Source organism: Eubalaena glacialis, chromosome 12 (assembly GCF_028564815.1).
Source record: "Eubalaena glacialis isolate mEubGla1 chromosome 12, mEubGla1.1.hap2.+ XY, whole genome shotgun sequence".
Lineage (NCBI taxonomy): Eukaryota > Metazoa > Chordata > Mammalia > Artiodactyla > Balaenidae > Eubalaena > Eubalaena glacialis.
This window is the reverse complement of record NC_083727.1, coordinates 44,867,536-44,888,191: the sequence shown is the minus strand read 5'-3', so window position 1 is coordinate 44,888,191 and position 20,656 is coordinate 44,867,536. Positions and strand designations below refer to the sequence as shown.

General features: G+C 40.2%; 1 protein-coding gene and 1 pseudogene across 1 annotated transcript in view; one reads left to right on the top strand and one right to left on the bottom strand.

The window, feature by feature from the left end:
* Positions 1–14,826: 14,826 nt before the first annotated feature.
* Positions 14,827–17,319, bottom strand: LOC133102221 (proline-rich protein 2-like; annotated as a pseudogene).
* The window catches only part of DSE (dermatan sulfate epimerase), a 68,253-nt gene continuing 62,749 nt past the window's right edge, over positions 15,153–20,656 (top strand). The window contains exon 1 of the mRNA XM_061206939.1: positions 15,153–15,340. The gene's annotated coding sequence lies outside the window, so the exon portion shown is untranslated. The remainder of the gene's footprint in view (positions 15,341–20,656) is intronic.

The following is a 20,656-nucleotide window of genomic DNA, read 5'->3' as shown; positions in this document are numbered from 1 at the left end:
TGTTTTCTGAAAATTCCCTAGTAGCCTCCTTTGTCCATGCTTAAATGATTTTGGAAGTCTCGAAGGGAGACTTCTAATATGTATACCCATTTTTTTTTTCTGTCAGTAAAATGGAAGTATTATGGGACTCTTCACTTTGATAAGTTCTCCCAACTACTCTGTTATCACTCAGTTGAAGACATATGAAGGTGATAATGTCTTAGATTGAGGGCAACCAGTCTACAAACAAATGTTAAGCGGCTCAAAAATAGATCGATAACCACAGCTGCAGCTCCATCAAGTCACCAGCTGGACACGTCTTGGCAGAATAGCATCTGGCCGCCTTTGTTTTGCAACATCAGCTCACTGTTTTTTTTTTTTTAATACATTTTAACTTGAGAAAGTTAAATTGCCCTCAATAACTGAAAGCACCCTGTGCTGTCAGGATTAGTGTTGAAATCTTCCAGCTCACACAGGAGACAGAAGATATCCTCATGCTCACTCTCTGGAGAGTCTCTGGAGGGGCCGCTAACCACGTGATCACTGCTTCCCTTATTCCACCTACCTCTGAACAGCAGGAAGCCGCAGTTAGGTCAGTGAAGAGGTTTTAAACACTGCTCTGCAGACTGGAATGTACTGGTTGCACATCAGGTTTATCTAGTGAGAGTTTTAAAGATATGACCCATGCTCAAGGAATGGGATGAGCTCAGAAATATTTTTTTAAGTTCCTCTAGTAATCTTGGTGAATAACCAGGCTTTGGAACCATGACTCAGAGCATCAAAGAGAAATGTAGCCCCTTTTCCTTCCTATCTTGTAAAATTTACACTACTGTCTATAGCTGTGTTGTCCAAAATGGTAGATGGCAGCTACTCCCAACATGGGGTTATTGAGCACTTGAAGTTACATGGCTATTTGAGATTTCAAAGGCATGTTGAAATAACAGTATTTCGGACATATTGGGTTAAGTAAAAATTTTATAAAACCTTATTTCACCTGTTTCTTTTCATATATTTTTATTAATTTTTTTAAATTTATTTTTATTTATTTATGGCTGTGTTGGGTCTTCGTTTCTGTGCGAGGGCTTTCTCTAGTTGTGGCAAGCGGGGGCCACTCTTCATCGCGGTGCGCGGGCCTCTCTTGTTGCGGAGCACAGGCTCCAGACGCGCAGGCTCAGTAATTGCGGCTCACGGGCCCAGTTGCTCCGCGGCATGTGGGATCTTCCCAGACCAGGGCACGAACCCGTGTCTCCTACATTGGCAGGCAGATTCTCAACCACTGCGCCACCAGGGAAGCCCTCTTTTCAAATATTTTAATGTAGTTACTAAACATTTAAAATTACATATGTGGCTTGCATTAAATTTCTTCTGGACTGTCCTTATCTGGAAGGCATCTGTACCACAGCTCAGGAATTTTGAGTCGTAAAATTCTAAACTTCAAGGAATCTTGTAGATGATACAACCTTTCATTTCATAAATGAGGATACTGGCACCAAGGCGGGTGCTGTGACTTATTCAGGTCCCTGACTTGGTGGTAGAGCCAGGATGTACATAACTGGATCTCCATTGGGCGGTAGCTTTTCCCTCCCATGCTGCCTGTGTTTGGCTGCAGTTGCCACACTGAGTGTTTCAGGGTTCCTACAATACTGGGGCATGAAAAGGCTTACTACCCTCAGCCCCTGCTGCAGTCTCTGCTCACCAGATCCTGTCTGCATAGCTGGTACTTCCAAATTCATTACTAAAAAGCCATATTTGGGCCTTAAGTCAATGTCTCCCCTTTTCATCATCTCACATTAATTACTAGCTTTGACTCCACAGGGGGCTGTGGTTTTAGTAAAGTCTTGATATCTTTCCAAAGCATGGCTGGGAAAAACAAAAACAAAAAACCCAAACCAACAACAAAAAAAAAAGGAAAAAACCAAACCCTTCTAACTAATTGAGAAGTGTGAACCTTTGAAATTCATTAATAATTTTTTCCCCCAAAGTTTACTACATCTTGATTTTCTCTGGCATCCACAAAACAATGTTCCTTCTCCAGTAGTAGTTCACTCTTCAGAAGGATCAAGTGCTGATGGGTGGTGAGCCACTCCTTGGCTTCTGCCCTTTAGCCATAAAAACAAGGTTTTTTTTTTTGTTTTTTTTCAATGACATCAACATAGCCTTGCTTATATAAGACTTCTTTTTAAGCTAAAACATATTTTTCCTTCTTTCTCATCTGTCAATAAATTATTTGAGAAATTTAAACAAATAATGTTAATAGGTAGCATCCAAAATATTTCTAGAATCCATTGCCCTGCAATAGGAATATTTGCTGCTCTGGTGCATTCCAGGGACCCACTTTCCCGGATAATTCCAAGCTTTTTGAGGTCCATGTACGTACATGTTCCAAGATGTGTGTATATGTGTGTCAAAGTCTGAAGACACAGAGAAACACCTGGCTGATGTCTTTGCATTTTGATGTATTTTCTTCTGGATTCCTTAGGTTTAAGCTGAGCTGTCAAGTGTAGAATTTACAGAGTAATTAACCCAAGTCACTGATAAATTAAAATGCCCCAGGAAAATAAAGCTAGGTAAATAAATCTGGTTTTAGAATTTCTTAGAACTAGGTCACAACATGATTTCTAACTTCAGTCCGTTACTATTTAGCTGAAGCCTTGCTGATGGCAGAAAGCAGGCAAGTTCTCCTTCCCTGACTCCAAAGCCCTGTATCCAGGGCAGCAAAAATTTCTTTTTATGGCCCTAGTTTCCTCATGACTTATAGATGTCTTTCACTGCTGCTGATTCTTTCTGACCATAGAGATAGTCACTCTGTGAAAAGAAATAAAAGTAATAATCAATAGATGACATGTTTAGAGATTACAGTATCAACACCATCTGCAACAGCAGGCTGCAGCCTATGCTGGTATGTATGCTACCATACAATTATTTATAAATGAAGGAGGTGGAAAGAGTTTTTGAAAGTCTCTAGCTTTGTTGAGGGGAAGAGCTATTCTTTAGTAATAAAAAATCTGAGATGAGGTAGTGAGGGAATATGGTGGGTGTGGTCTGGGATGTGCAGCCCTTGGAAGCCTTCTTCCCAGTGGCAGGAATTGATGACTTATGATCATCCAAGTGGACTTTCTCCTTGATGAACTGATGACTTCTAAGGTGTGGGAAAACTCTGGTTCCTTACAGCTCTAACAATCGCAAATTTTCTTGATGTACCTCAAAAACACACACTCTTCCTGTTAAAATATCTGTGACCCTTGGGAAAATCTCAAAGGTAGTGTATTGCTTTAAACCTTATCTATGTTACCACTGTTTCCTTCTCCTGCTACTACGAGCAGGCTTCTCAATGTCACAAGGTATCTGTTTTTAAGCAGAGTTGTCTCTACTTCGCTATTTAAAGCATCAAGACATCTTCCAGATTTACGTAGGTTAGAAAGAATGCAGAAGCCACAGTTTCAGTTTCATGTTTCTTAGAGGTCTACATCCTTAAACTTTGAAACTAAACATGAACAATCTCTCTCTACACATACACAATAACCCCAGTGCAATGTTTTTAAGCTGCAAGTTGCAATCCATTAGTGAGTTTTGAAATCTATTTAGCAATCGAAATCTTTCTTTTTTAATGAAATCGACTAAAATAAAAAATGTAAACATTGGTTTCTGAAACTTTGTTTTATACATATCTATTTCTATATCATTATCATCTATCTACCTAGCTGTCTATTATCTATCGTCTCTTTTCTGTCATCTCTCTATCTATATTAGTTTTTAGTTAAAAAAGAGTTTTGAAGAAAATCTGTTTTGTGGAAACTGTCAGAAATAGATTATTAGATTCTGTGACAATTCTTATGATTTCTTAGTAGACTAAATAGGGAACACTTCCTGTGAGTTTGCGTATATGATGATGTCCTCCTTTTATAACTTCTTCCTCCCAGAGCTCCATGTTGGATTTTTTGGGGGTAGTTTTGGGGACTTTTTTTTTTTTGGCCTTTTAAAACTGTGTGTAGGGACATTAAAAATGATTAATACTAACTCTTAAATACGTCTAGAAAAATTATTAGAGGCCTTTGAATCCTGGCTCCAAGCTCTCTGGGCCAGATGCAGCTCCTGTTCCTCCTCACTGATGCCATCCAGCAGAAGAGGCAGGTAAAATGTCAGCTCCTTAAAGCCTTTGTCTTGGTGGGCACTGGCTGTCAATGGTGCATTAAATGAAAGAGGTTGTGGAAGAATCAGGCACCTGTTCCAACAGTCTTTCATGTATCATACTTCATGAATGTACTTGGAGGTCAATAGCCAGTGAGACTTGTTTAAACTTCTGAGCAATAGGAACACCGAACCAGAAACAGAAATTTAAAGTGAAAACTTTATAATGATATGAAAAGCAGAGCATAATTTCTAAAGGAGTAGCTATCATGTGAAATATTGCTTCCCTATGCAATTTTGACACTTCAGTCATCCACTCTGGGTATAGAATCTGGCACTTCTTTGATTGTCAATCCAGAATAATAGAGCTGTCATTTGTCATCTCAATGTCTAAGCAACAAAAGTCACCTACAAAGATAGAGGCCAAAAATAATTTATATTTCCTGGTTTATCCTTCATTAGAACTATTCTGCTTATTGGGGAAAGGAAGACACAGACACTGCTGTCAGTTCCTGGTAAAGCTGGCAAATAAGACTTTCTTATATATTTCTGAACTAAGAAAAAATATATAGTTCTAACTGACAACGCTTCTTTCAATAAAAACAAAAAATTTATGTTTAGAGTGGCATTTTATCAATTTCCTCACTGAAAGTGAACAGTGTATTTTACCCAGATTCTTAGTAATAAAATACAATTTAACAACCATTATTACCAGAATTTTATGGATTTCAGTAGTCATTGTCAACCATCATGATCAAATTTAAATACATCTTTTTTCCTGTCTATAATTTTGGCTAAGCTACTATATTCATATATTTTATTTCCTATATATAGCAAATACTATTTTAATACTTAGCAAATACAGTTTAATCCTGAACTATGAAGTTCAGAAGCTTTTTGGCTTCCAGAGAATGACATCTGACAGATCACGGACATACAAAAGTTAGTACTATTCTTTCACACTCAGAATAGAAACTCTGTAATACAGATCTTTCATTTCAATACAGTATAGATAACAGGTGATGTGGTTAAGTGGAAACAGCTGGGAGTTTTGCACTATTATTACAAATCAGAACTCTACAATACTTCCTTTTCACTGCAAGCATTTGTTAATCTCAGCTCATCTGTGGTTCTAAGTGTTGGTTTAGTTTGCTTTTTTCATAAAATGGTATCTCTTGACTTGTGAGGCAAGATCTCTTAGGTTAAATTGCTAGGTCATGGTCATTCTTACTGGTATCCAATAAAAGCAAAAGTAATATGGCAGCATTGTTTTCAAACAATTCTCCAGCAAATTATGTTTTACTTATAAACTTGCCTATAGAGAAGGAATATTGTCATGTATCTGCATGTGGAAAGGAAGTTACATCTTGACATGTTTTCTAATATTTCATTTGTAGTTTTCCTGTGAATGTTTTTACTTGTTGAAAGATGTAGAAAATATTTGAAAGCTAATTTTTGAAGGACTTGTAAACAAAGGTGACACCATTATCCCACTTTTAATAGAGCATGAATTTTTGAGTGGATGTACCAATTTAGTGTTAATTCCCCCAGGTGCTTTGTGAGCATTAGTATGGATATTTAACATGTCCATATGTTTGAAAATGTTGCCCCCTTGGCCTCATCAGAACAGAATTATAATTAAGCCAAGTGCTCAAATACTATTCTTTATAACTCTTCTATTAAACCCCAATATTATTAGAAAGATTATTAGTTTTGATTCGTTAGTTACTTGTTCCTCTCTGATGAATATGAAGTTTTTAAATAATTCATGTACCTGAAGAGAAATGACGACATTTTAGGGGGTTGTGTTTTTCTACTTTTATGTGCTAACTCTTGTGCTGACAGTATTACAATTAAACTCACTGGTCAGAGCTCTGGTGATTTGAGATATTTTAAAATGTCACTTTTCTACAGCTATTATTGTACATTTTGGGGGTAAATGGCATACAATTTTTATCCTAGAGCCATTTATATCCTGGTATCAAAAGAGATTTTAAAATTATATATGTTTATATATATAAACTTATATTTGAATATAAGTTTTAATACTAAGAAATACCCATATTTCCTTTATTTATATGGTTGAATAAACTTTTTGAGATTTACAAAATAATCACATTATGTTTGTTTTTTTAGAATTACCCCTGGACTCTAAATTTGTAAGATTCTTTTAAAATATTTCATAAACATCTGGCTACTATCCAAACCCTCATTTAGTTTTATACAGTGGAAAGACATTTGACCATCAAATAGATCTTTGATTTTTATGAAGAATAAAGGACCATATATCTAGCAAAATAGTACTATCAAAATAGCAATTCTCAAAAAGTTCCTGTTTATTGCATCATATAATCAAGTGATTAATGAAAAGAGACTAACAAATGTGTTTGTATCTGAAACTACAAAATAGAAAGAGCTATCTGATCACCCTCATTTTGGTGTACATTATCTAGATTATGTATATTACATATATCGTATATATGTGTATATGTCATTGTATTAAAATCCACACCACTTTACAACTGAAAAGACCCTTAGAGATCTTCTACACCAGAGGTTCTCAGATTGGAGTCACCTGCAGAGCTTTAAAACTTGCTTAGAGTGAGCATCCTGTAACAAATCGAAATTTCTGGGATTGGGCCCCAGGCATGAAATGTTTAAAAATTCCCCAGGTGATTCAATGTGCAGCCTAGTGTAAGAACAAGTGGTCTAGGCCAGTAATCCTCAAACTCACTGTGCTTAAGAACCACATGTAGAGTTGGTTAAAACATGGATTCCTGGTCCGTACTCCCAGAGTCTGGGCTTGGAGCTGACATTTAAAAAAATCCCATGGTCACTGGGGGATGGCGGGGGAGGGATAAATTGGAAGATTGGGATTGACACATACACACTACTACTGATATATATAAAATAGGTAACTAATAAAGACCTACTGTATAGCACAGGGAAATCTACTCAATACTGTGTAATGGCCTGTATGGGAAAAGAATCTAAAAGAGTGGATATATGTATATGTATAACAGATTCACTTTGCTGTACAACTGAAACTAACACAACATTGTAAATCAACTATACCCCAATAAAATAATTTTAAAAATTAAAAAAAATCCCAAGTTCTATGTACTGAATTGTTTCTCCCCCACCAACCCTACTTTATATGTTGAAGCCCTAACCCCTGATATGACTGTATTTGGAGACAGGGCTTTTAGGAGGTAAAGTTACATGAAGTCGTAAGGATGGGGTGATAATCCAATAGGACTGGTGGTCTTAAAAGAAGAGGAAGAGAGAAAGAGATCTGTTTCTCTCTCTACATGTGCATGCACCAAGGAAAGGCTATGTGAGGTTACAGCAAGAAGACAGGAGACAGGAAGAGAGCTCTCACCAGAAACCAAATCAGCTGGCACCTTGATCTTGGACTCTCCAGGCTTCAGAACTTTGAGAAAGAAATTTCTGTTGTTTAAGCCACCCAGTCTCTGGTATTCTGTTGTGGCAGCCCAAGCTGACTAATATACCAAGTAATGCTCATGCTAGCAGTCCCTGGACCACATTTTGAGTACCACTAGTCTAGGCCACATACCCCAGAAACTTTTTTAATTTGTCTGAGGGTAGTGCAGGGCGTCATCATTTTTTAACATTTCCTGGGTGATTTTAGTGTATAGACAGGATTGAGAACCACAGATCGAGACCAGTTTCTTCAACTTATGACTAGGACGCTGAGACTCAAACAGGTTAAGTGATTTGCCCAAGTTATCATGTATGCTATTGCTGAATTTTGCAAATTTATAGGAGAAAAAAAAGAATTTCTTCACACAGCTGGTATTTGAAAGACACAGTCCTAGAACCCAGCACTCTCAGTTTCCAGTATTAACCCATTCATTTTTCCCCAAACAGCATTAAAATTTGTTTAATTCTGGCAGATTCATTTTAAGTGCCTTTTCCATTATAGTACAATCCAAGAATGTTGTAGTCTGTTCCCTACGTCTGCTTCATAACAGTTGTTATTTGTTGTAACATGCTTAAAGACTGAATGGAAAGTGATATTTTATATATATACATATACGTGTATATGAGCATACATGTGGCTGACCTTCACACCACAATATTAATTTGCTCACCATGAACAGAAACACTGCTATCTAGCATTATGCTTCTTGTATAATAGCAGGAAACTTAGAAAATTGATTCATGCAATAAAAAGATGAAAATTTAAGACTTTTGAATGCCTTAAAAATCCCAGGTATAAATGAGGATAAATGACCAAGATGGGTAGAAGTTTACTGAAATTTCACCTCAAGGACAGGAGTTTGGTTTGGTAAGTATGTGGTGCTGAGCTTACTTTGCCCATAACTCGGTGGAAAATTATATCACAAGTAATATACACCATCAACTTTAACAATGATAAAGGAAACGTGCTATCCTGTGTACATTTTGAGTAGGCATTTGATTTTCCCTAAAATAAGGCTTATTTCTCCTTATACATTGGCCTTTTGTTAATGGAAAAAAATGCATCTTGACATTTTTAAATAAATTGACACAGTTCATGTAAAATATGAGAATCTCAAAAGAAGTTAGTTGTACTTTCTTGGCCAGTGATGCAGCATGGAGAAGTGGGAGAAAGGAAGCTTGGCTAGGAACCAGGAGGACTGATTTCTCTTCCCATCTCTACCAGTAATTAGCAGCAGGAACTGCAACAATCACCACCTATGTTAACCTCAGTTTCTTTCTAAAAGGAAAGGGTTGGTATTATTCCAAGTTTCTTTTTACCTTTCTTCATAGATCATAAGTGCCTCTAAGGAATGCTGTTTTTCTGTTAGACTGTACTTGGGCTTTTAAATTTTGTTTCCATTTGTCCACAAAGAGTAAAAATGGCCACTCAAAAATTGCACCATTTTAAAAAGTCATAAAAATTAAAACACAGAAGAAGAAACAGTCTGTATTATTTGGAATTAGGTTAGAAAAAGATATTGAAAAATGCCATTGGATCACATACTTAGGTTTAATATCAGCAAACTGTCAATTATTCCTTATCTAAAGGATACTATAAATGCAAAGCAGACAAGATTTTCATTGCCTGATACAGTTAATCTCACCAGTAGAAGAAAAAGCCTGAATAGCCTGGCTGTTGGAATTCATTATTTATAATACTTGGGCAGCAGAAATGTGAAATGAAACCTTATAATCTGAAAGCAACTTCACTAGTTCAGACATTACTGAAATCAAGTAATACTTCCCCAAACTGCATATCCAACAAAAGTATTTAGAGATATATTAGTGAACTGATATAAATGAAAACCGATCTTCACAATATTTTATATCGTTATTAAACCAGTACAAGGGTGGCAAATAAACCTATCGTCTAAATCTAATGCTTCATTTGATTCAAGTGCCCATTGAGTAATACTCCTGTAGACCAGTGGTTCCCAAGCTTTCTATACATTGGAATCACAGGGCTTTAAACACCCTGTTATTATGCTTTGATTGGTACAGGCTACAGCCTGGGCATCAGAAGTTCTAAAAGCCCCCCAGGTTGTTCTAAAGTACAGCAAAGTTTGGGAACCACTGCTATGGAGTATTGGTTCTAACTTTGGCTACATACTGGAACCATCTGGCATCTTAAAAAGAATATGGGATGTCTGGACTTCATCCTAGAAAGAATTAAATAAGAATTTCTGAGAGTACGCCTGAGCATTGGTGTGTTTTAAGTACTCCCCCAGGTGACGCTAATATGCTGCCTTAGGGTTAGAGTTACTACTACAGAATACTGACTGAATAACTCCTGATGGCCTCCCGAATACATGAGCATAAAGTCTCATAAGGTTTGGCTTCCAAACTAGTGCAAACCTGGCATGAACTCAACTACTTTCAGCAGGGCTGTGAGTGGGGTGCATGAAGAGAGAAGTTGGGCTATTTCTTGAAATAACAGACCATAACAATACACAGACATTTGGCAATCAGATTCCTGGGCCATGAACCTGTCCTCAGAAACTTCTTAACACAATTCTTCCCTAGTTGTACTTTTCTGGAAAAAGCCAGAGTTTGGTAAAAAGAGGAGAATTAAGTACTACCCAAGCACCTGAATCACCCAATTAAAAACACCTCAATAAATATTTATTTTCTAAATTCCTCAGTGATGTCCACATTTCTTTACAATTCTCAAAAGCCATGTTTAAGAAAAATACTAAATGCTTAAAATTTTGAGCCATTCCATAACTCTGAGTAAAGAACAAACTTCTAATTTTATCCATTCATGTGGCAACAATTAATAATCATTTTTGTAATTTCAGAGAATAGTGCTATAGTTTGGTAGGTGTAAGGGACACCTTGGGTAGTTGTATGGTTAGGCCATTCAAGGTGGCTGTTCTCTGGCTCCCTGTACATCTCCTGCTGGACCAGTCCCTGCTTCTCTCATACAACTCTCCAACCTCCTAATTATAGGGCTTAATTAGTCCCTGTAACTGATGAGCCCCCCTTGATGTCAATTCCACCTATAAATAGTAGCCTCCTCCCTTGAGTAGAGAAGATTGTTGTCTGCTGTAGGCAGTGGGGTGTCCCTCCAGGACATTTTGCTTAAGATCCCCTGTCCAATAAACCATAGATGTCTCTGTCACTGTTTCCAAGCTCTTTCTTTGGTCTCCAGGCTGGGCAACTACAAGGCTTGCAGCCCAACAGTAGTTTAAGGTAAGTCAGGGGATATGTAAAAATCATCAATTTCAAAAGTCAATGGAGCATGAATGGAGGATAACTTTCATCTGAGACCAGGACACTCAGACTGTAAGTGGGGCTTTAGATATGAAAAGTTAGTATGGGCCAAGTGGTTTAGTGGAAAGAGCCTGGATTTGATAACAGAAAACTTAATCATATGTGGTCTGAGCCATTACATCTTGGGAAATTCACTTCAACTTCCTGAGCTTCTGTTTCCTCATCAGTCAAATGAACATAGTAATTCTGACATCAGTGCCTGTGAGGATAAAGTGAGACACAGATGGAAGTGCCTGGCACACTTAATGATCTGTTAAAAGATTGTGAGGCCAGGAAATATGTATCTGAAGAATTATATGTAAACGCCTCAAATTGTGACTGAGGGTGGAGGGTTGCAACTCAATTATGATTAAGAATGTAGGTAAATGTTTCCTTTTGTATTAATGATGAAAGCTAAGTTCAGGAAGCTTGAATCATCTGGAGATGAAGCAGTAGCAGCAGAACAGTCTAGGCAGTGGCAAGGAGCAGGTCAGCACTGGAAGAGTCAGGGAGGTGACAGGCCTGAGAAAGGAAGGTTGGAGAAGTTGGTGGTGGATGGCTGGCCAGGGCTGAATGCCCGGAGATGGAAGGGGAAGCTGAAGGATATTATCACTGAGGAAGTTAGTACGAGTATAGGGCAATAGGGTTTGAGCAAACCAAAATGATCACACCTCTTTGGTGACTCGAGGATGTATCTTTTAGACGTAGGGTAAGGTGGTTTTATGAATAGACTAATTTGGTCTGAGGGGGAAAAAAAAGGCATTGAAGGATTCAATGATTCAATTCAAGGATTGAAGAAGGTATACAGTCATGGACCAGCTGGCTGGTTAGTAAAACCTAAAGGGCAAATTTGAGTTTAATGACTTAAACAAGAGAACAGAGACCATATACTCGTAACAGCCCTGTAAGATTGGGGTTCATTAGGCTAGAGCCAAAAATAAACTAAGGACAACAACAACAAAAATACATTTTGTAAGATCATAGAAGGGATATCCCTACTTAAGGTAAATGGATGATAAACCAGAACTAACTCCCTTTTTTCTTCCCTATCATGGAAAAAATAACCCTTCAACTTGAAAGAGTAAAATGTACTTTGCAATAGTTAATTGAAAACTAAGATAGGTGAAGAACTTGTAAGAAAACCTAGCTCTCTAAAGCTTCACTTCTCTTGCCTAGAAAAATTACACCTCAGCAAGGGGAGTTTACAAATAAGGACTTTCATCTAGAATCAGCATCCGAGATGAACACTAAAAGACTGGGGATGCACAAATGGAGTTCCAGTTTTCAAAAAAAGCAGCAGCTTGATTCCTGAAACCAAGACAAGGAGCTTGTCACAGATCCCGAGCAAAATGAATAAACCTATGATTACGGTAATATCTGGGCACTTAGAAAAGGAAGCAATTCAGAAGTTAACAAGAATTCACAAGTAGTCATTTCCTTTTTTGGACTATGTTGTAACACCATATAGCAAGGACATCTAATAGACAAAGCACATCTGCTGTTTGGGGCTGTATCTGGGGGAAGAGGTCACTTTTCCCTAATCCCTCAGCCTGGGAAATGATGGTGTACTTTATTTTAATTTCTACAAAGATGTCATGTACCCATGTGCATTAGCTGCTCTGGGACAAGGGAAGAAAATATGATTAAGTAACATGAGGTTCCTCAACTGATGAGAATATTCATCAACAGCATGCTAATTCAGTGTCAGCAGTGGAAGGCATCTGAGAATGAGAACTTGAATGTTGACATGGCATACAGACTGAACTTGCAGAACACGTGAAGCTGGGATGTAGAATTACTCAATTACATCAGTGATACGTAACATGTCAATAAGCTAAAAGAAGAGGCCTAACTTAACATGTGATTCTATTACATTTTATTGTGCTAAGTGTTGAACAAACTATAATGGGTGTGGCTTGGGAAGAAGTGTTTTGGAGTGGGTGTGAAAAAGACATTACTACTTCAGAGTTTTAGTAGATTGTAACATAGGGGTCAATAGGGTAATATTGCTGCCATAATAGTTCCTAGGATTTACTTGGGGGAAATACAGTAATTAGAACAAAGCCGTGTTCATCTGTGTTATTTGAACAAAACCTTGAACTCAGTTTTGGGGATCAGATTTTGAGAGGAACAATGGCAAAGTAAACCACCTTCCAAGGGCTTTCAGAAAAGATGAGGAAAAGCTGATGGAGTTGGTAGGTATCCAGACAAATTGAAGCACTCTCCTGTGGAATTAATGCTAAATGCATCCTAGAAGACCCCAGAGGGCAGGATTGCAGATCTTTGAGTCCTACTATTTGGGGGGCCATTTGCAAGAGGTGGATGTTATTCAGAAGCAGATTTCCAGGTCAATTTACAGCAAAACTGGGGGCAAAGGGGAATAAAAGACAGTGGGTACTGTCTCCTTTGAAGATTTCTTAATCCTGGTTGCACATTCTGATCACCTGGGAAGAGATTTTAAAATGCTGATGCTTACATGTTAGCCCTAGAGATTCTGATTTATTGGTCTGGTGTGGGGTCCCCATTAAAAAGTATTTTATCAAAGCTCCCCTGCTGATTTAATGTTCTAGGTTGGAGAACCACTGAGTTAGATGACTACTTATCTAGAGGTTAAGTAAATCAAACCAGATGCTTTTACTAAGGTCTCTTCCAAATTTGGGAAGGTAAGTGTAAATGAACACTTATGGGTTACATACTACAGCTAGACACTTTCACAATGAATCTTCTCTAATAATTGAATTAATATATGTAAATCTCTTAGCACAGTATCTGGCATGTAGTAACTCAAATATTCGATATTTTTACTGTATCCTCTCTATAACTGTTCGATGGAGGTATTATATCTCTACATTACAGATGAGAAAACGGAGGCTCTGAGGTTAGTTTTCCAAGGACCCTCGTAGTAAATTGCAAAATGAGGATTTAAACCAGATTAAACTAGTTTTAAGTTCTAGAGCCCCTTATCTCCTCCACAGTCCACTTCTAAAACATCTGGAAGTTTATGCAAATTAGTGGTTTACTTGAGTGAACATTTAAAATATTTTAACAAAACCACTTCCTCTTGACCATTTTGTAAGGAATTTCTCTCCAAATGCAATTTCTGAAAAAAAGAAGCATAAAAGTCGACATCCACATTTCTTTCTAACGTGGCCTGAGGGAAACTACTCTGTAGGTCTTGAGATCCTCTGAGGACGGGAAAATGGTTGGAGGTGGCCCTTCAGAGCTCAAACAAAGCACGGGAGAAGCAAGGGAGAAAAGCACTGCTCTCAGGTAAAACACCTCTAGTGCTAAAGAATGGATGAACATCTGTCACTTCTGTACCGCCCAGCTCTGGCAGGTTAATTACAAGCCAAAGCTGAGGAAGCCCTGCGGTGACGGCCCTGGTCTTATCTGCCACTTTCCTGAGGCCAGGTTGGATCAGGCTGTGTGCAATGGCTGCTTGAAGAGAAGGCAGGAAACTTCACCAAAGGGGCTGTGGCTACTAAGGTTGCAAATCCTCCACCTGAAAAACTCAGACGGATGAGAGGGGGGGGTCTCCCTCTCTCTCTCTTTCTCTCCCTCGTCCACCCAGGCCTAGGAGATAAGGTAAATTAAATTTCCTCTTGTGCGTTGTATATATCAAATGTTCTGTTCCTGACCCTTTACCTTTGATTAACATCCGTTCAGTTTGCAGGGTTCAGTGCTTTTGGCTTTACTGTGTTTTGTTAGTACGGTTAAGGCGAGGACTGCTTCTAAATAGGTGATTTCCACCCTGCTGTCTGAGAAGAGAGTAAAACCGAATTCGGGAGAAACGGAGGGGTAACAATTTTGGAAAAGGCGAGGGGAGTAGGTAACAGCCTCGGTAGTCAAGTTCTCAACGTTGGAGGAAAACGGTTTCCTCTCCCGGAGCTCTATGGAAGCATCAGCCCCTCCCCTCGGGCCTCCAAAAGTACCCTTCGCCTGGGGGCGATTCTAGAGTTGAACCCGAAGCGCGTGGGGTCATTAGAAACTAGAGCAAGTTGAAGCCAAAGAGGCCTGGCAGGGTAGGGGTGCGTGGAGTCGGGGCCCGAGCGGAGGGGAAGGCCGAGAGCCGCGAGCACCGGGAGAGGAGGAGGACGAGAAAGCGGCGCGGGCCGGAGGTCGGGGTCCGGCGGCGGGAAGGGGTCCCCGTTTCTCCCTCCCCGTCCTCGCCTCCCGGGGCGCTGGTGACGTTGCGGTTTCCTCCTCCCTGCAGCTGAGCCTCAGCGCCCGCCGCGTCCCGCCCTCCTCCCCTTTCGCGCACACCCCACCCGCCCGCGCCGGCCCGGTTCGTAGTAGCGCCGCCCGAGGCTGCAGCGGCGCATCCTGTGGCGCGGCGCCCACCCGCACCCATGGCGCGGCGGGCGCGCTGAGGGCTCGGCTCCGAGGGCGCCGGGGGCCCGGGCGCCCTGGAGTGAGGGGGGCCGGGAAGGGGTTCCGGAGCCTGGGCCCAAGCTGGGAGGCGACGCCCGAGAGGACGAAGCCGCGGCGGGGAGCGGTAAGCGGAGGGGCGCGCGAGTGGTGGGCAGAGGCGCGCGGCGGGCGCCGTTCCGGGCCCCGCGCGGCGCAACTTTCTTCCGGAGTTTCGGGCGGGTGGCCGAGCGCTGGCGGGAGGCAGGCGAAGAGCCACGTCCCCCGCCGGGCGCCGAGCGCCGAGCGCCGCGAGCTGCGCGCCCGAGCCCGGTTCCGCTGGGCTCCTGGAGGGCGCGCGAGGCGTGAAGCCGGAGCCGTGGGTTTCCCCGGCGGCAGGGCAGCTTGGAGTCCCTTCCCAGCCCTCGAGCGCCCAGCGCAGAGCCGGGCGCACCATAAGAACTCAGATCACTTTCGGTGCGTCGGGTCCGGCCGGCCCAGCAGCGATTTCCTGGACGGCCGGGGGGCTCCGGCTTCCCTCTGCCCGGTAGCCTGGCACAGCTTCGCGCCCTCCTTTCCCTGCATCTCCCCGTTAATTGGGGTGGTAGTGGTCGTGGGTGCCGATCCTGGCGCTGGCAGCCCGCCTCTGCGATTGTGGAAGCCGGGCAGGCACGTCCCGAGCCTCCCCCAGACGCTGGATTCCAGAGCCGCCCGGCTCCGCCGACACTTGGAGAAATTGTTGGTAAACCTCACTCCCTGGCAGCCCCTGGTGGTAGGGTGGGGCTGGGGCGTACTTGACTCACAGGCTGGGAAGCTCTGTGAGCAATGCCACATGGGCTCAAGATCTGTCGCGGCTGGAATCTGAGCTAAGTTTGTGACCCGAGAACTTCCTCACTTTCATTGCTCATTTGAGGCATCAGCCTCTGCTTAGGCTGGCGGGCATTAGAGCTGAAACCGAATCCATTGCTTAAAAAAAAGTAGGTGAGCCTCATTTACCTGGAATTCCTTAGATCAGGAAATGCCACTTTTAATTTCTGGGAATCTCCGTGTTATCAAGTTTTTTAAAGCATTTTTTCATTAGTCATGGTTTAGTTAATGTTACATTAAATTTGAGAAGGGAGATTCTCACTGAGAAATAGTTTCAAAACAGTTTTTTTTTCAGTATTTTATTTTTCACATTATAGACTTAACCTTTCAGGAATTTCCTTTTCTTCAGTTTTTAAAAATTTCTCAATAAATGATAAACCGTATGAAATGAAATATTACGTGCAATATTTTATAGAATATTCTGACACTACTTCTAAAATGGGATCCCCAAATTGTTCGTAATGTGCATGGAAGAAATAAAATACAGGATTATCTGAGTATTTGTGTGTCGTGTACTACAAGGTCCCATACAGATACATGTCCTTTTATGAAGTGTGCAGGTAAGATGTGTTCTAGTAAAAATGGAGAAGAGAAAATATTGAATTTGATGCCTCCATCATCTAGTGACCCCTCTGTGTGGGTTCAGCAATAAGTGCAAGACAGTGCTGGTTACTTAGGAGACATACAGAGGGATATAAGAAACTGCCCTGGCTCTCCCCAAGCTCTTAAGGTAGAAAGGGAGAAACCATAAATAAGCAGCACCTGAGAGTTTGGGCTTGGGAAACATCATTTTTCATTAATTGGTATATGATGTCAGTATCAGTGTCATCTAGTTTTCGTTAAATACAGTGGCCTACATAGTACGTTTTTACATTCAGGTTAAAAAGTATCGATAGTACAGTTACCAAGTAAAATGGAATTCTCAAAAAAAAGAAATGTGGATAAAGAGGGAAATTTGCCACAGAATACGGTTTAGGCCTTTGTCACTGAGGGGATTATTAACACCTTCCTGGTCCTGCTGGGTAGAAGCTGTTTAAAGTTCCTCCATCTGAGGTTAGGGGCCTGGTTATGGAAAGACACTGGGTAAGAAGTTAGCTAGGTTTGCCACATGAGGTCAGGACCATCATAATACCTAACATTTGTGTGTGCATCTACTTTAGTGTTTATAAAATTAGTCCACAAATTAGCTAATTACAGGTTTTCAGTTATATTTGTTTTCCGGTCCAATATCCCACAGTGCAGCCTTGATCTGGTGGTCATCCAGGAGGGAAAGTTCTTAACTTCACAGATGTTGCCCTGCCCTTCCCAATACCTCATTATAAAGATTTTTTTTAATCTCTGAAAAAGTGTTTTAAGATCATAGATGAAAATGCATTCTGCAATTAAACAAAAAAATATTTGATTATACATTTCTTGATATTATTTGTAGCAGAATATTTTGGTATTTATTTCTACTTGCCTTGGATTACACTAAGGCATGAAAGAAATTACATGTTCTTGAAAGAAATTACATGATATCTACTCTATTATGATTTCAACAAATGAATGAACAGGAATAAAGAAAGATACATTTAAATTTGGGTTTTAATATATCAGTAACCTTTGTGTTCCAAAGGGGTAAAGAAACTACTAAAGGACTAGCATTTTGTATTTGCAGCATGTATTAAATATTACTTAAATCATTAGCATGTTTGACTCCTAGATATAACACATTTTCTTATCCTTTTTTCACCCTCCTCCTCCATTTAAAAAAAAAAAAAAAAGAGAAATACTGTTATTGTCCTGGGATGTGTTTGTGGCAGGCCTTTGAGGAGATCAAGAATGTCTGGTCGAGGGAACTCCATCATTATAGTGGATACTTTTATTCCATTTACTGAGAGGGGCTGGATCTTTACTATTATGAAGGAGTGGGTAAGGCAGAGATTCCATGTCCAGCAACCCTTCTGAATTAATGGGTCCAAGCGGAGGGCAGGAGAGTTCTTATTACTATATTATAAAATGCCTTAGGGTTTTCTCATCTTGGAATTACATTATCTTCACCTACAGTGATTTGTAGAATAAAACTCTTTGGTGGTCACCAAATTACCAGTAGGTGTTTAGATGACACAATGTAATCCTCTAAACCTGAGTCAGTGCCCAACATGGGAATTAGGCAAGCGTATAAGCCCAGAGTACCAAAAAGAAATTATTTTCCAGTAAAATTCATATGATTAATTAAGGGCAGAATGGAAATAGAGATTAAAGTCCTAGATTCCAGAGGCACTGATCCATGCTTCTATTTGGTGATAGCAATAATTAGAAATGGATGAATTTCAAAAAGTCTTGCCAACTCTAATGCCCAACTCTAATAGGAAATTATGTTTTAAAAATTAAACTTTGCAAAAAAAAAAAAAGGTTCTGATGAACCTAGGGGCAGGACAGGAATAAAGACGCAGAGGTAGAGAATGGACTTGAGGACACGGGGAGGGGGAAGGGTAAGCTGGGATAAAATTAAAGAGAATCATTGACACCTATACACTACCAAATGTAAAATAGATAGCTAGTGGGAAGCAGCTGCATGGGACAGGGAGATCAGCTTGGTGCTTTGTGACCACCTAGAGGGGTGGGATAGGGAGGGTGGGAGGGAGACGCAAGAGGGAAGGGATATGGGGATATATGTATACATATAGCTGATTCACTTTGGTATACAGCAGAAACTAACACAACATTGTAAAGCAATTATACTCCAAGAAAGATGTTAAAAATCAAACTTTGCATTAAGTGGATAATATTTTAATTGAAGCAATTTTTCTTTAAAGAAAATATTTCTATATATGTTAGTTAATAAATGTAGTCCCAAGTTCTGACCCATCTAACTTTATTGTTTCACAACTTCTAGTTGCATATGGAAGAGTGGTTTGGTTAGGGGATGGTGGAGAGATATTGCAGGGAAGAATCATACTGGAAAGAAAATTAGAAAGTATTGTGGACGCGATTAAGAGGAGACACTAGCGTTAATAAACTCTTACTTATGAATTCACATACATTTAGGCAATTGAAGGAAGAGTCCTTGATAGATCATACAGCTACATGAATGCTTGCATTTTAAAACTGCCTAGTAATTTAACATTTTTTCAAATAATTCTAATATTCTGATATTTTAGCCTAGTGGAAATGGAGAGTGATGTAGAGCAGGTGTCTTATCCTCATTTTAGGGGTGTAGAAATGGAAATACCGTGAAAGTAAGAGACTTGTCCCTCATTTTTTTTTTTTAATTTATTTTATTTTTGGCTGCATTGGGTCTTCCCTATTGCGCGCGGGCTCTCTCTAGTCGTGGCGAGCAGGGGCAACTCTATTGCAGTGCGCAGGCTTCTCATTGCAGTGGCTTCTCTTTGTTGCGGAGCACGGACTCTAGGCATGCGGGCTTCAGTAGCTGCAGCATGCGGGCTCTAGAGCGCAGGCTCAGTAGTTGTGGCTCACGGGCTTAGTTGCTCCGCGGCACGTGGGATCTTCCTGGACCAGGGCTCGAACCCGTGTCCCCTGCTTTGGCAGACAGATTCTCAACCATTGCGCCACCAGGGAAGACCTGTTGTCTCTTATTTGCAAGTAATTAGTGGTCTACCTTAAACATGAGATTAACCTAAATGGCGTATGTAATTCTACTTTTCTCGTTTATGACTCCACATTTATGTTGTTAAAGACTCTTACATTACATTTTCCTACAGATCTAATTTATTATCCCGCTTACTACTCATTACTGTCCCTGAACTGTCAGCTCCCTGGAATGCTTATGTGCTTCCCAGGCTTCCGTAAACTGGCTATTTACAGACCCTCTTCCCACAGCTCTCTCCTCTCACTCTGCCTATCTCTTCTCATCCTCGTCAGGATTCCATCCTGGGGCTCCTTCTAATTCCCACAAAACCCTAGGCTCATTGCTCAGCTCTCATTAGCTGGCTTCACGTTTCTGGGTGCTTTACCAGTTGTGTTGCTTCCTTCTGCTTGTCTCAGCAAGCTCCAGCCTGCTGAGGGTGTGGATTTCAGATCCTCTGTCAGATGCCCAGAAGGGTATAAAACTGCAGGAGGTAGAATATTCAGAGAGTCTGTTGAATATCACAGAAAATAAAAGGGAATGATTTTACTTTGGGAAGAGAAGAAAAGATATTTCTTGAATGGAGTTCAGTCCTTAATTCCGAATAACACTATGAATTTTGATGTGCTTTAAGATTACCGCTGAATTTCCTTCTATTTGTTTCGACTCCCTTGGGGTGTTCCATAAACATGATCTTGGTAAGTGTTGTCATCAAATGTTAGTAGGTAATTTCTGAAAGAACAGAATTTGCCTCTTTAGTAATATGTAGAAGCTATAAACATCCTGATAATAAGCATGATTTGTTTTGGCATTTTATATGTGAGAATAGTTATAACCATTAGGTAAGTGTAGTCCTGTTTTTAAAAATATAACAAAAGACATGTATGCAGTTAACTCTCAATTACATATATGTGACGTATCCATTGTAGGTGGCCATCTGCTTTGTCCTAGACAGAGTCAGAGAGAGTTTGCAACTGAGGGTATATATGTGTCTGCATGCCAGAAACATTTTTTGGTATTATTTATGGA